The 13,839-nt window shown below is 36.4% G+C and overlaps 1 long non-coding RNA gene and 1 pseudogene across 1 annotated transcript in view; both read left to right on the top strand.

Moving 5' to 3' along the window:
* Positions 1-340: 340 nt before the first annotated feature.
* The window catches only part of LOC149563308 (uncharacterized), a 30,180-nt gene continuing 16,681 nt past the window's right edge, over positions 341-13,839 (top strand). Inside the window, exon 1 of the long non-coding RNA XR_016364061.1 lies at positions 341-782. This is a non-coding gene — a long non-coding RNA (uncharacterized LOC149563308). The remainder of the gene's footprint in view (positions 783-13,839) is intronic.
* Positions 10,978-12,295, top strand: LOC149563309 (cullin-3A pseudogene; annotated as a pseudogene).

Here is a 13,839-nt window from a genome sequence, read left to right on the forward strand (position 1 = left end):
ATTATTTATTTATTTTTAAATATAAGTGTATAAAGTTACTTAAAATTGTAGTTGTATAAAGTTACTATTAATTATTCTTCAACATTTTATTATTTAATTATATAAATGGTGTTAAATTTGCATAACTTTAATTTGTTATTAATTTAAGAAATTTTTTATGTAAAATATTATAGTTAGGTCAATGGGTCCTTGGTCTAGTCTACCTCACAAAGAGTCCACTAGGGATCAAGTCTTGCTGAGTGCAAAGTTTCGACATCATAAGGAATGAGGCCGGGATCGTGCCCCTTCACTGGTTGGTAACTAGCGGGCTTGGGGTTGCCTCGTAAGTCTGAGCCCTCTATCAAAGAAAATATTATAGTTAGAGTTAGGGTTGAAATTATAATTAGAATTTGCATTAGAGTTAGATTTAGAATAAGGTTTAGGTTAAGAGTCGCAAACTTTTGGCGCTCATTCAGGGCATCATTTGCAGTTCTGAACAGGGCATCATCCGCAGTTCTGAACAGGGCATCATCTGCAGATTTCAACAGAGGCAAAAGGCCGGTTCCTCATGGATATGACCGGAAGTCATGACAAGTTCATGACCTATATCACGTTTTTGCCCTTTATCTATCATGCCCTAGCCGTCATCGGCAGTTCTCAACAGAAGCAAAAGGGTTGATCATCATGGATAAGATTGTAAGTCATGAGAGTTCATCATTTATATCACGTTTGTTTTCCTGATCTATCGTGCCCTAGCCGTCGGCGCCTTCAACGTGAACGATTCTGATATGCACAATAAACAGGTAAATACCCTAAAGATCTCTTGTATGTTTAATCTTTTCCGCTCGATTTCCTCTGTATTTGCATTACAGTTTTCTGGTTTGGCGGAATGAATATAGTCTTTGGGATTTTGGGTTTTCAATCAAACGGAAAAGATCGCTTAGGCTGGAAAACGTCGACTGCTAACAGCCTCGGACCATCTCAAACACATTAACTGAGGTAATAATATAATAGGTGGATATGTACATTTAAAATGCAACATACAAGTATTTGAATAAATTATGCAACAATACTTAAAAGATGCAACATATAACTATTTGAATAAAAAATGTAGCAATAGTTAAAAGATGCAACAATCTTTCCAATACAATGCCTGTACTTCAAAAAATCGTTTCTTAACAAGGTGAAGAACATCTCATAGCAGTTGAAGAACATGTAGAAATACAGTCGGCAAGCGCACAACACTACAAACGGTTAGTTGTTGCAATGACCAGAAAATGAGAATCAGGAGCAATCACTGGGAGGGAGCAGCTCCAGGGGTTTTAACTGTCAGATTCAATGCTAGGAACTATAGGGAAATGGAAGGCTAAGCAAACAATTGAAAGGCTACTTCAGATTCCACGATCATTCATGTCAGTTAGGCTATCAATAGAGGATTATTTGCAAGGAGGCCTCATCAATCCAAACATTGTGCTTCCACATTTATGCAAGGCGACATGCTAAGGAAGGAAATTTTTAAAAATTCTTTGTGCCAACTTGTGTACAGAAAGAATTGGATCAGACACCATATAGAGCATCTCTTAATTAATATAACTCAGCGAAGAACCTTACTATTTTTACTTTAATAACAAGAATCCATCATCATCAAGCAACATTGTTTAGAGTGCAGTTCAATAAATGGTTATGCTCAGATCGGAAAAGTTAAAATTTTATAATGACTAATGGAAATAATATAATCAATCAAAGATTATGACTTATCTTTTTGGGAACCGCCCATCAGAAACATCACAAACTACTTAATTTACATAATGCCCCTTTTAAAACTGAATTTTAAATAAATTCAAGTGTTTCTATTTAGAACATGGGAAATTGCCTTTTATCCCATCTATGATGCCTGGATAAATGCCAATTAGTCAAGGCACGTCTTAGATCTCCTTGTCCTCCCTTGAAATCGGCAGGCATATCAGAAACATTTCATAACACTTTCGACCATTTTGGGGACATTTTTTAGATTTAAAGTTTTGGGGAAAAAATGGGACAGCCAGGGCATGTTACCTCTTGTCCTGCTATCCCAAAAATTCCATGGAGATAGGGACACCAGTTTTGAGGACCGGGTACACATCTCCATTCAACAAACATAGGACCATACTTTACATATACAGGGTTTTGGGCATGATGGAGCCCTAATTTGGACAAATTAGCGCTTCCATTTGAATGTCATCTCCCATTATTTTCCTAAAAGTTGCCTAGGTTCTGCAAGATGGTGATACACTTATTCAGCTATATCAGAACTTTATTACTGAACTTAAAAAGATATTGATCCTATGGCCCTCCATTTGTGTACTATCCTTTATCTTTCATCAGGTTTTATTTCTGTAAGATGATTTGGAAATCTAGAAGTCTGATGTTACGGGGCCAGTCATCACTGAAAGTTTCTTTTATCTTCCTTATTGTTTATCGCTGTGTATATATGGAAGGGAGGTAATATTTCAATTTGAAAAATCACAATTTCTTAAGATATGAGAGCCCTTGTATAACATTGTTGTATGAGAAAGCTGTTTTATACATATATATGAACTACAGCACTATACAGAGTTGACTGATATCAAACATATCATGAAGAGTGTCCAAACCATTATCCAAGATGCAAAAGGAATATTTCAGAACAAAAGAATATATATTCATACAGTCTAATGAAGGTCTTTATTGGGAGTAGATGGAGTGAAACGTCTAAAAGGCTTGAAGAAGTGATAAGGGAGTGTTGGAAATCAAAGTCTCTGTAACTTAAGCTTCTGTGCAGGAATACATAATTAGTATGTTATTGCTTAAATATGATCAAGCATGCAGAAATAGATATGAGCAATGCAGTTCAGCGAACACATCAATTTATACAAGTGATCCCTCCATCAAATTCCATAGTGAGATATGAATATATAGAAGTGATATATAAAGCATCTTTTTTAAAATTATTTTTTTTATTATTATTATTAGACTGCAGGAATCGGGTGCAGCACAGCCCCCCTATAAACTGCAGTGCGCCGGATAAACTTTTTAACGTGACCGGTAGCACTGGCGCGACACGCCCACCAGTACCACGGGGACGGGGGAGACTAGAACCCGTGACCAACCCCCTGCAACAGGGAAGATTTAGCCAACTGAGCTAGGGCCCCTGCCATATATAAAGCATCTTCAAGACATGTGTGAGTGTAAGAATTTAATTGCAATATACATGTACAAATCTAGATTCTATTTGATTAGCGTTGAGAAAATAAGTAAACGAATAAGGTTATCACAGAGCAGATGTTAAGGAGAAAGTTATGAATACATCATGATATCATTTCACAAACTAAAAGTCTCTCCATTTTCATGAAAGAGAAAACTGTTCAAAATTTGTCAAAGGGGAGCATGGTGATAAGGATAGGGTTCACTTGATGGTTTTAGTGAAATGGTTCCTGATGATGTTGCAGTCATTTTTCTCTGTTGATGATGTCTATCTCAAGTTCCTTGAGTTATTTACTACACAGTCAGAGATCCATACAAAGACAAAGTTGTGCTTTGAGGATCTAAGTTTTGTTGATAAGAAATCATTGCAGAGGTCCTGACTATTCGAAGCTTTCCAGCCCTCATACAAAAGGAAAAGAAGGAAATAATAATGGCTGACATTCATTCCAATAAAGTGAAATAAATCTATGAATCTTGCTCAAACCTCCATTAGCTGGCTGCAAACAATGCTCTTATTGGGTTTAAGAAGGTCACCGAGGAGAATGGGTTAAAAGTGGATGAAAAATATTATAGTGCATACTTGCCATAACAGAAAATGAAAGTATTGACAATGAAGAACATGCTGCACTTTCAAAGGGATATAGACCCATTTGCAGTTACACAGAATAATCAGAAATTGAGCACATGCAGGAGGCATCACCTGAGGTCAAGAAAGAATAGAAAAGAACCAGTACCATACAGAGAATATGCGTGATTTAGCCCTTCTTTGGGATAACAAATCCCAGGTTTTAAAATGGCAGAGACTATTACCAAAAACTTGTGTGAAAGATGTGAATCATATCATTTTACAGAATAACAATAAGCGGCATGTATGAAGTCAGATATGGTGAAAACCATCCAAGAAAAGACATCCGGTAACCATGGGAAGATGAATTGCAAATAATTTAAATATATGTCCTTCAAATCCTGAGTTAGAAAAGGCCAAGTCAGTCACATAACTGCAACATCAATATATATTGAAGCAGCGATTGAGGAGTACGTAGAGCGGCATGGTTGAATGCTACAGAGATTGTTCACTCAGTCAATTGCTATGTGCCAGGAAGTCTCACGTTACAGAGAAACTCTGCAATATTATGCTACACATCATCAGAAACAGTAAAACATTAAAATAAAGGGATTGAATTATGTTTATTGATGATATGCGAAAATTCCTTGTACACATCAACACACAATCTCTTCATACATGACAACTTTTTCCACCTATTTGTAAAGTAGTGTTAATAATAAATGTGATGATGCAAATACCGAATACCAAGTGTTTTATAAAAAATGAATCGTTCAAAGGATTGAATGTAACTATATTAATAATTTATATGTAATGGATACTTCCTTAGAGACGGGCGAAGAAATGCAAGAAATGTCTACATCTGTGTTGCTCAAGGAAGTAGCATAAATGGGCCCTGCACCTCCATTGCTGCATGAGATTTCGTTAGAGAAGTTATTGCAGGCTCTGGCCACTTCTTCTCAAGTGAAAGGCCAAAATGTGGCGAGTTCTTGTTTAAGAGGAGGTAACGGCTGAGGTTCTACAACCACACTACGCTGGCACTGGTTATTCATAAGTCCTATTATGAGGTGCCAGGGTATGCTCTAATGTGTGAAATTTGTGGTCAATAGGTAAGTTTAAATCCCCACGAGCACATCACAAATGGCATGCGCCAGGTAAGTTTAAATCCCCACGAGCACATCAGAAATAGCATGCGCCAGTTGTAACATTTATGAAAATTTATCGTTATACTAAATAAAGGAGTCCCTTCATTGCCTCTCCAGTCACACATCGAACCAAAAGAATTAGATTAAAACTATTTCCTGAGTGTTAATCTCCACGCAAATCTAGGAACACTCTTCTCATTTCTTCAGCATTCAATTTATTTCTCTGTGGCCCTATGGTTGTTTTTATCTTTTCTTTGACAGCCATTTCATTAAAAATAAACATTAACAAAATGCTTCTATTCAGACTGAGAGGTTTTATTACTGTTCCTCAGGCTCTTTTTTTTAAGCATGGTTTTTATCACATATGTTCAAGATTTGGCACTCAAAATTATAAATTTATAAGGCCTTTTCTGGGCTTTTTTAATTACATATTTCTGAATAAAACGTGGTCTGTGGATGCCTATAATATGAGAGACAACCCAGACAACCCTTCCTCAATGAAATCAAAGAGCTCTTTTAGAGTTGCATTTGACAAGAGATATGCACTGCTAAACTGGTTTGGGTTAGAAATTGAGGGGTAAATCATAATCTTTTAAAGGTATGCATAAGCATTCTCAACGCTTCAGTATATGGTGAAAGATGATTTTGATCTGTTAAAATCAAATCAAGTAACAGCAATTGAATTTTAAAGCATAGACTGCGAGAATCAAGCAGAAGTTATATTATAAAAATGATATAATGGCTTTATTATTCAAATCATACATACAATGCACTTAGATTAGACACAAAATTCAGCACGATACCAACTAATAATTACGCAAATGATAAATTTCTATGGCCAACAAAAATAATTTATAGACATGTAGCATAATCATTGCCTTTACTTGTGTGTTTTATCTTGGCTAACAAACTAAACTAGAATCGAAGGGTAGTTGGTGCCTTCAGAAGTTATATCTTGAAATAAGGAATACCTAAGGCTTAAAAGAGAATAGTCAATAGTTGTATTCATGAGGGCGCAGTGCAAAAGTTCTTCATAAACTGATCCTAGATATCCTCCTAGCAAGGATCTATAGATAAATATAAGTCTATTATGTTCATAAAATCTAGTAACAGGATCTAGAACATACTAATGTTAGTTGTTCAATGAAAAGTGAAAGCATAATGATGTCCACACTATACAAAGAATTTGATGTCAAAGCAAGCCTTAAATTGGCTTTAACCCTACACGACTTAAATGATGGTAACCCTACATGACTTAAATGATGGTGATTCAAAAAGATAAGTTTCTCAATAAGTCATAGAAAAAGATAACCAAATAGATAATTTAAAATTCTACTCAAAATGACTGTGAAAAAGGAAGATCTATGCAATGACAGAGAAATCATGATCCTACTAGCCCAACTCTAGATAAGGGGAAAAGCCCTGAAATTGAAAACCAGAGTAATGAATCTCCTTCCAACAATGAGTGGCAACTCCATTGAATGGCCACTCATTCCCAATTAATCATCAATATAAAGGACAACGGAGTTGAAGATGATCCTTAATTCTAACAGCAAAATTGTTGTTGATGAGTTTCAAGAATATGATTTTAGGCCTCAAACTGAAAGTCGACCCTTACCTAATTCCTCAGATACCGATTCGTGCCAATAGGGCCTGGCTTTCGCATCCGATGCGGACAGATGCGGGAAGCCTCCGGATGCGTTGCGGGTGCTGCCCTCAGCTTCCACCCACATTCGGATGCCTACGGGTGGCTTCTGGGCAGCACCCACAGGGCATCCGGGCGCATCCGTGGGGCTTAACTAGCAAAGCAATAAAATATAGTTTATTTTAACTTAAACTTCCATAACAACATGTGACTAAAAGCATTTTTAAAGTGTTTTTTCACAATAATACCCTAAAACGACCCTAGAAGTCAACATAGAAGCATTCACAAGAGCCATTTTAGAATTTTTTTTGCACCTACAGCCACTCCTTCATTGTGAAGCTAAGTTCAACATTTTCAAAGAGGATCGATCGAAGAGGGAGAGATAGCTTTCTCAAAGAAGTTTAAACCATTCAAGGTAAGTGATCAATCCTTTGCTTGAGTATTTAGATGATTGTTTTTGAGTTTTTGATGATTTTTTTCAAGTTCTTGAAGATTTTTTAAAAGTTTTTTTCCCATTTTTTTGTTTTTTGAAAGATATGTAGAAGTAACTTTGGGTATCTATTTTAGTAGTTTTTCTCACTTCTTTCCACTTGTACGCATGATCATTGATGTTCATAGTTGTTAGGAACTAATTAAAATTTATTCATTTTCTTATAAAATAGGTTGCAAAAAACTAAGCAAGAATGGATACCGGTGGTAGTGCTAGTCAAAGTTCAATGGGGGGCCAAGGAGGGGAAGGGACTGATAATTTCAAAATTGATGTAGGTTCTCCTTTGTGGAGACATACAACACGGATATCACAGGTTTCAGGAGGTGGCTCATACTATTGGAAGTGCAATTATTGTCAAAGTAACAAAGGAAAACCTTTCAATAGCTCATATTCCTGAGTGAAGCTTCATTTTATGGGCCCTGTTGGCAAAGGATTTGGAATGTGCAAAGGCAAAAATGGTACTAGGATGACTAGCGCGGAAATACTTTCATTTGTAAGAGAACAAGAAGCTGCTGATGCATTGATCAATAGATAAAAAAAAAGCTACTATCAAGGTCCTTCCTCAAAGAGCAAGCCACAGACAACCACTGAACCAATTGCATCCTCCCAACACCCATTCTCGCAGGTAACTGTGCTAGAAGAGGATGAGGAAGAAGTGGAAATTTTAACCCGCAAAAGAGGCCCATTGGACACCGCATTTAAAATGGGGGCAAGAGATCGCGCTGATGAAGCTATTGCATGTTGCCTCTATGCGAATGGGCTTTCTTTCAACTTGGTGAGATCACCATATTGGAAGAAAATGGTGGCAGCAATCAAAGAATCACCAGCTGACTACACAAGCCCAGGCTATGAAAAGGTGCGTACAACTTTATTGCAACAAGAGAGGGCACATATAGAGAGACCTTCAACCAATCAAAAAATCTTGGAAAACTTTGGGTCTAACTATTGTGTTAGATGGTTGGAAGGATACAAGAAACCGGCCACTAATTAATGTGATTGCAATTTCCCCCAAAGGGGCAATATTTTTGAAGGTCATTGATTGTGAAGGGCAAGTGAAGGATTCAGAATTCATTTCTAGAATTCTCATTGAGGCCATCGAGATGGTGGGTAGTGAGAATGTGGTACAGGTGGTCACTGACAATGAGAAAAATTGCAGGGGTGCGGGTGCTTTAGTTGAGAGTCGGTATGATCATATTTTTTGGACTCCATGCACTGTTCACTCCCTTAACTTGATCATGCAGAGGATTGGCACTGAAGTAGATTGGGTGAAGAAAATATATGAAGAGGGGGAGGACATACAAATGTTTGTGACCAATCGCCACATGTCACAATCCATTTTTAGAACATACCCCAAATTGGAGTTGCTAAAGGTAAATTAATTTTTTTAAATTACTAAGTTTCATGGTTTTGTAATTTAGTTAAAAATTAAAATTTATAATTATATTGTCAGTTGACATATTGTTAACTTGCTTAGGTTGCTGAGACCCGTTTTGTATCTCATACAATCGTTATGAGATGACTCCTCAAGGTAAAAGATGCATTAAGTCAAATGGTCATTGGTCATCAATGGGGTGTATGGAAGGTCTCAAATTCAGAAAGAGCACAAAGGATCAGGAATGTGATCTTGAATGAGAGTTGGTGGGCTCGTGTGGCATATGTATTGGATTTCACTGAGCCCATCATGACTATGCTCCGTTTTGCTGATACAGATTCACCTTGCTTAGGGGATGTGTATGATGGCATGGACACCATGGTTGAGAAGGTAAAACATTCTATACAAGCACATGAGAGTGACCCCACACAATGTGAAGCCTTATGCAAACAAGTGCAAGCAATTATCAACCATCGCTGGAATAAGATGACTACCCCATTGCACCTCCTTGCATATGCCTTATCTCCTAGGTACTATAGTGAGGAGATAGCTGGTATGTCGGGTAGAGTTGCACCATTTGCAGATGAGGAGGTTGCTGAGGGGTGCCACAAAGCCCTTTCAAGACTCTTTCCACTAGAAGAAATGCATGAAAAAGTGAGGGAAGAATTTGGGTTGTTTGCTTCGGGGTTAAAGCATTCTCCATTTGCACTAAAGGACCAAAATAGAATGGGAGCTATCACATGGTGGTACATGTATGGTCAACCTTTCAAGCATCTTCAACCTCTTGCAATCAAAGTCCCATCACAAGTAAATTTTTTATTTTGTTTTGTAAATTTGTTTTAAAATTTTATGTTTACACTTGCATTGTAGAATTTAGTGTTTCACACATTCTATAAAATTAATTTGCTTTTCATTTGTATGTTTTGTGACAACTATATAGGTTGCTAGTTCTTCTGCTGCTGAAAGGAATTGGAGTACATACTCCTTTATCCATTCGGTGAAGCGCAACCGGTTAGGCTCCAAGAAAGCTGAGGACTTGGTCTTTGTCCACACCAACTTGTGTCTTTTGTCACGTAAGAATGATCATTACAAGGAAGGGGCAACAAAGCTTTGGGATGTAGCCCCTGAGTGTGCAGATTTGGATGCAACACTTCATGATCTTGTTACAGTTGGAGACGGTGATGATGTTAGTGTGGCACGTGGTGCATCTAGCATAAGTGGAACCATGCTTGGTTCAAATGATCTTTCAGTAGTTGGAGATGACAATGAGAATGTGGATTTTCTTGCAAATCCCTATGATTCAGAGTCAGACTCTGATTGATTGAATTTTCAAACTTCAATCATTTACCATGTTTTTAAATTTTATTTTGTTGGAATCTTGAACATGACCTGTTTGAACTTATTGTTTAAGAGTCAAGACTAAACGCTAATGTTGGACAAGCACATATTGATATTGATATATGAATATCATATGAATTTTGAAATATCTTGAATTTTGTTTAAGGGTTCAGTTAACTGTTAAGTATCATAGATTAATAGTCATATTATGATTTATCAAATGATTTGTTTTTGTATATTTCTTGCATTTCTTTGCATATGTTAATATTATACTATATATATATATATATATATATATACACGTTTCCTCCCGCATCCACGTCCAAAAAAAAATAAAAAAAATCCCCGCATCCCGTATCCGCTTCTGGAATCTGCGTCCGAATCGGTAACTTAGCCTAATTCTAATACAGCTGAGGGAAATCCCAGACAAATAGCTTCAGCTTTCAGACAGAATTCATCCATTTGACAAATTTGAAAAAATTGACACTAATGAAGGTTTGTTATCACATAAACATAGGGAAAACCCAATCAATATTTTCAACATATATTTGCAAGCTGACTCAGGCAACTCAACCCAATGTCCAACTCATCTTCACCTAGATGTGATTGAGTAATAAGTCCCTTTTCTATCCACAAATGTATGAGATATTCACGTGCAATAATATAGTCCTTGGGAAAGAAAAAAAAGTAGGCAAAGCAGATTTTTAGATGTCGATGCAGGGAGTCATAACTCTCGGCTTCAAAATTTTCAAGATGGGCTACTTTGATATCAGCATTTCTTTCAATTTTAACTCCCACTCTCCTTCTAGACTGTAGTTTGACATAGATGCAGCAACCAGCCAAAGTGTGTACTTTGGTGGTCTATTTCCCTTGGACTTAGGGAAAGCATGAATGTCGAACAACTTCCAACTATCGTTATTTGATAGAAATTCCTTTTCATATATATGGACATTCATTGGAAAAAGATACCTAGTTCTACACGTGACTATAACTTTGCATTTGTTATTCCGGCCCCCAGGACACACATGAGTGGAAAAGATCGTCTCACACAGTAATAAAGAATAAGGAATATAAAAGAATCTTTCAGTGATGACGGGTCCCATAATATCAGACTTCCAGATTTCCAAATCATCATACCGAAATAAAACCCGATGAAAGATAAAAGGAGAAACCACGACATCCATTCCCCATCGCATAAGAGTGGATTAAAAAAATTATTATTACAAGATTCAATACTTTCATAATAATAATGAATCAAGCGACAGCTTGCTAAATAATAAAGATGATGTGGAGGCTTTTTTGGAGAAAGTGATGGTATTGTTTCCTAATCTTCAAGAGAAGGATGTCTTTAAAAAATATTACAAGCAACACTTAGCTGAGAGACTTCTATCAGGAAAGACTGCTTGAGATGATGCAGAGAGAAGCCTTATGGTGAGATTAAAAACAGAGTGTGGTTATCAGTTCACTTCAAAGTTGGAAGGCATGTTTACAGACACGAAGATATCTAATGATGCTTTGCAAGGTTTCAATTCAATGGTGGGAGCATCTGGAGATGTGAATGAAGGTCCTACTTTGGTTGTCCAGGATCTCACTACAGGTTCACGGCCAAGACAAGTTGGTGTAAAGTGCAACTTTCCAAAAGAAATTTTGGCAGTGTGTGACAAGTTCAAGGCATACTATCTTAAGCATTCACACTGGCCATAGCCTGACATGGCAGACAAACATGGGTACACCAGATTTGAAGGTAGTCTTTGCAAATTGTCACAGACATGAACCTATCAGATGTGTATCCTTCTTCTTTTTGACTCTGCACAACACTTGAGTTATAATGAAATTGCAGAAGCAATGGAATGCCTGCTTCAGACATAAAAAGATGCATTTTGTCTCTTGCATGTGTAAGAGGAAGAAATGTGCTTGTTAAGGAACCTATGGGTAGGGAGGTTGATGAAGAATATAACTTCTACTTCGACAAGAACTTTACTTGGAAATTCTACGAGGTAGAAATTTGCATGATTGCTGCAAAGAGAGAGTGAAATAGAATAATAGGAGACCCATCAGAGGGTGGAGGAAGATAGGAAGCCCCAAATTAACAGTGTCATTGTTAAAATTGTGAAAGCAAGGCATATTTTAGACCATAACAATATTGTTGCTGAGGTAAACACACACTTAGAGGCACATTTTTTGCCATACCCTTCAGTGATAAAGAAATGGATTGAGTCACTTTTTGAATGGGAGTTCTTGGAAAGGGATAAGGTAGAACAAAAATTGTACAAGTATCTTTTGTGATAGTTAATTTTATTTTCAAACTCTTTAACAGAGCAGCAAGGTTTTTCACATTTATGATTAGCATATTGTTGTCACCTAAAAGGTTGCTCTTAATAATGTAATTTCTTCATCTTTGGACATTCAAATATGATTTGCACAGCAAGGATATGACAAATTGTCATATTCTTTTTGTGAATTGTTTTAAACATAAAGCTGTTGATGTAAACTATCTCCACTTATATCTAGTTGTGCTTAGTCTGACATCAGATTTCTATCCTCGTCCCAAAGATTGAGTTGCGATTATGATAGGCATGAGCAATAATATATGATTACTCAAGGAAAATTCAAATATTTTATTGCTTTTGAACATAGCAATGTGATATAATAGGACATTCCACTCAAATTGATCCCATCATATGGGAAATGGTATTTTAAAAAAAGACATCATTTTTGAGATTTGTTCTTTGATTAGCTTTTCCTTTTATGTTATCTTCTATTAAGTAGCTGAGGATTATTAAGCGATTTGAAGCACATCTTTAGAGACCTAGGTCTGGAATACTTGTGCCTCAGTTTGGTGTTAGTTGAAATTGTTTATCATAGAAGTTCTCTTGTTCCTTATACTTGAATGGACACGGTAATATCAATCATTTTATCAGTCTTCATTTTTGGAATCAATGGTGAATGCATTTGACCCAGAGCTACGAATCTGTAAGGCCACAAATGGGGGATATCATCCCCAGTTAAACATTTAACAATAGCATCCCCCACTAGGGTTTGAACCTTGATGACAATACCAACAAAATAAATACCAGACCATCACAACATGTCAATACTGGCATTTTTTATTGCAGACTATTGTAATCCAATGGCCAACCCACTATTTATTACTAAACAAGATATCCTATGCACCCCTATATTATTAAGTTCTACAAGATCCACTCCTATAACCTGATTAAACATAAGATTGATTTGAATCCATCTTAGCAGATATTAGTAGTCAAAAGAAAATTGTGCATGATCTTAACAGTTGTAAGATAAAATGGAGCATTTTTATCTTAATCAGCCAAAAGAAATTGTGACTTCAAGATTTAAAGGTACTTTTTCATGGACTATTGAGGTAGCCTGCATTTGACCAAGAAATTGAAAAAGCATGATTTTATAATCTATTTAATCAGCCTCCAAGACCAGTTGTGAATATTCTCAATAAAGTCATTACTTTTATTTATTTATGGGGTAACTTTGAGTAGATTAAAGAAGGCCTTACTAACATATGGGAAACAGACTGTGGAATGAGATCCTGACTAGATTAGCAGAAACAGACAAACTTTGTTATCTGGATAGGTTGTGAAGCTATTGTCGTTAATGTGCATAGGCTTGGAGTTCATTCAAAAGTAATTGATGGTGAGTCATTTCATTGAGTCTACAACTCTTTCTACTGGCTCCTATCTTTGTTTTTCTAAGTGGCTTCATAAATTATGGATCTCTCTTTTCCAGTCAATTAAAATGGTAATCAGCTAAAGTACAAGAAAAGACTATATTGTTTAGAGTGGCTTGAATGAAGAATTGTGCTCTAAACTATATGTTTCTTATGTGCAGACCTGATTCATTGCAGCATGACTTGCTTTTATGTGCCAATGCCAGGCCAATCCATTCTACTAGTTGTGGCATGTAGGACAAACATACTTTAAAAACATTTGGTAGTTATGGTGTGTGGTATTGATATATTTGTTATATTAAAAGAAGTTGATGCTATAAATATGCAGTGTGTGAAGCAATGGATTTCAACAATGAGAATAATCAAAATTATACAACAAATAA

This window comes from Cupressus sempervirens, chromosome 4 (assembly GCF_028749045.1).
Source record: "Cupressus sempervirens isolate cs-2001-9-10 chromosome 4, ASM2874904v1, whole genome shotgun sequence".
NCBI lineage: Eukaryota > Viridiplantae > Streptophyta > Pinopsida > Cupressales > Cupressaceae > Cupressus > Cupressus sempervirens.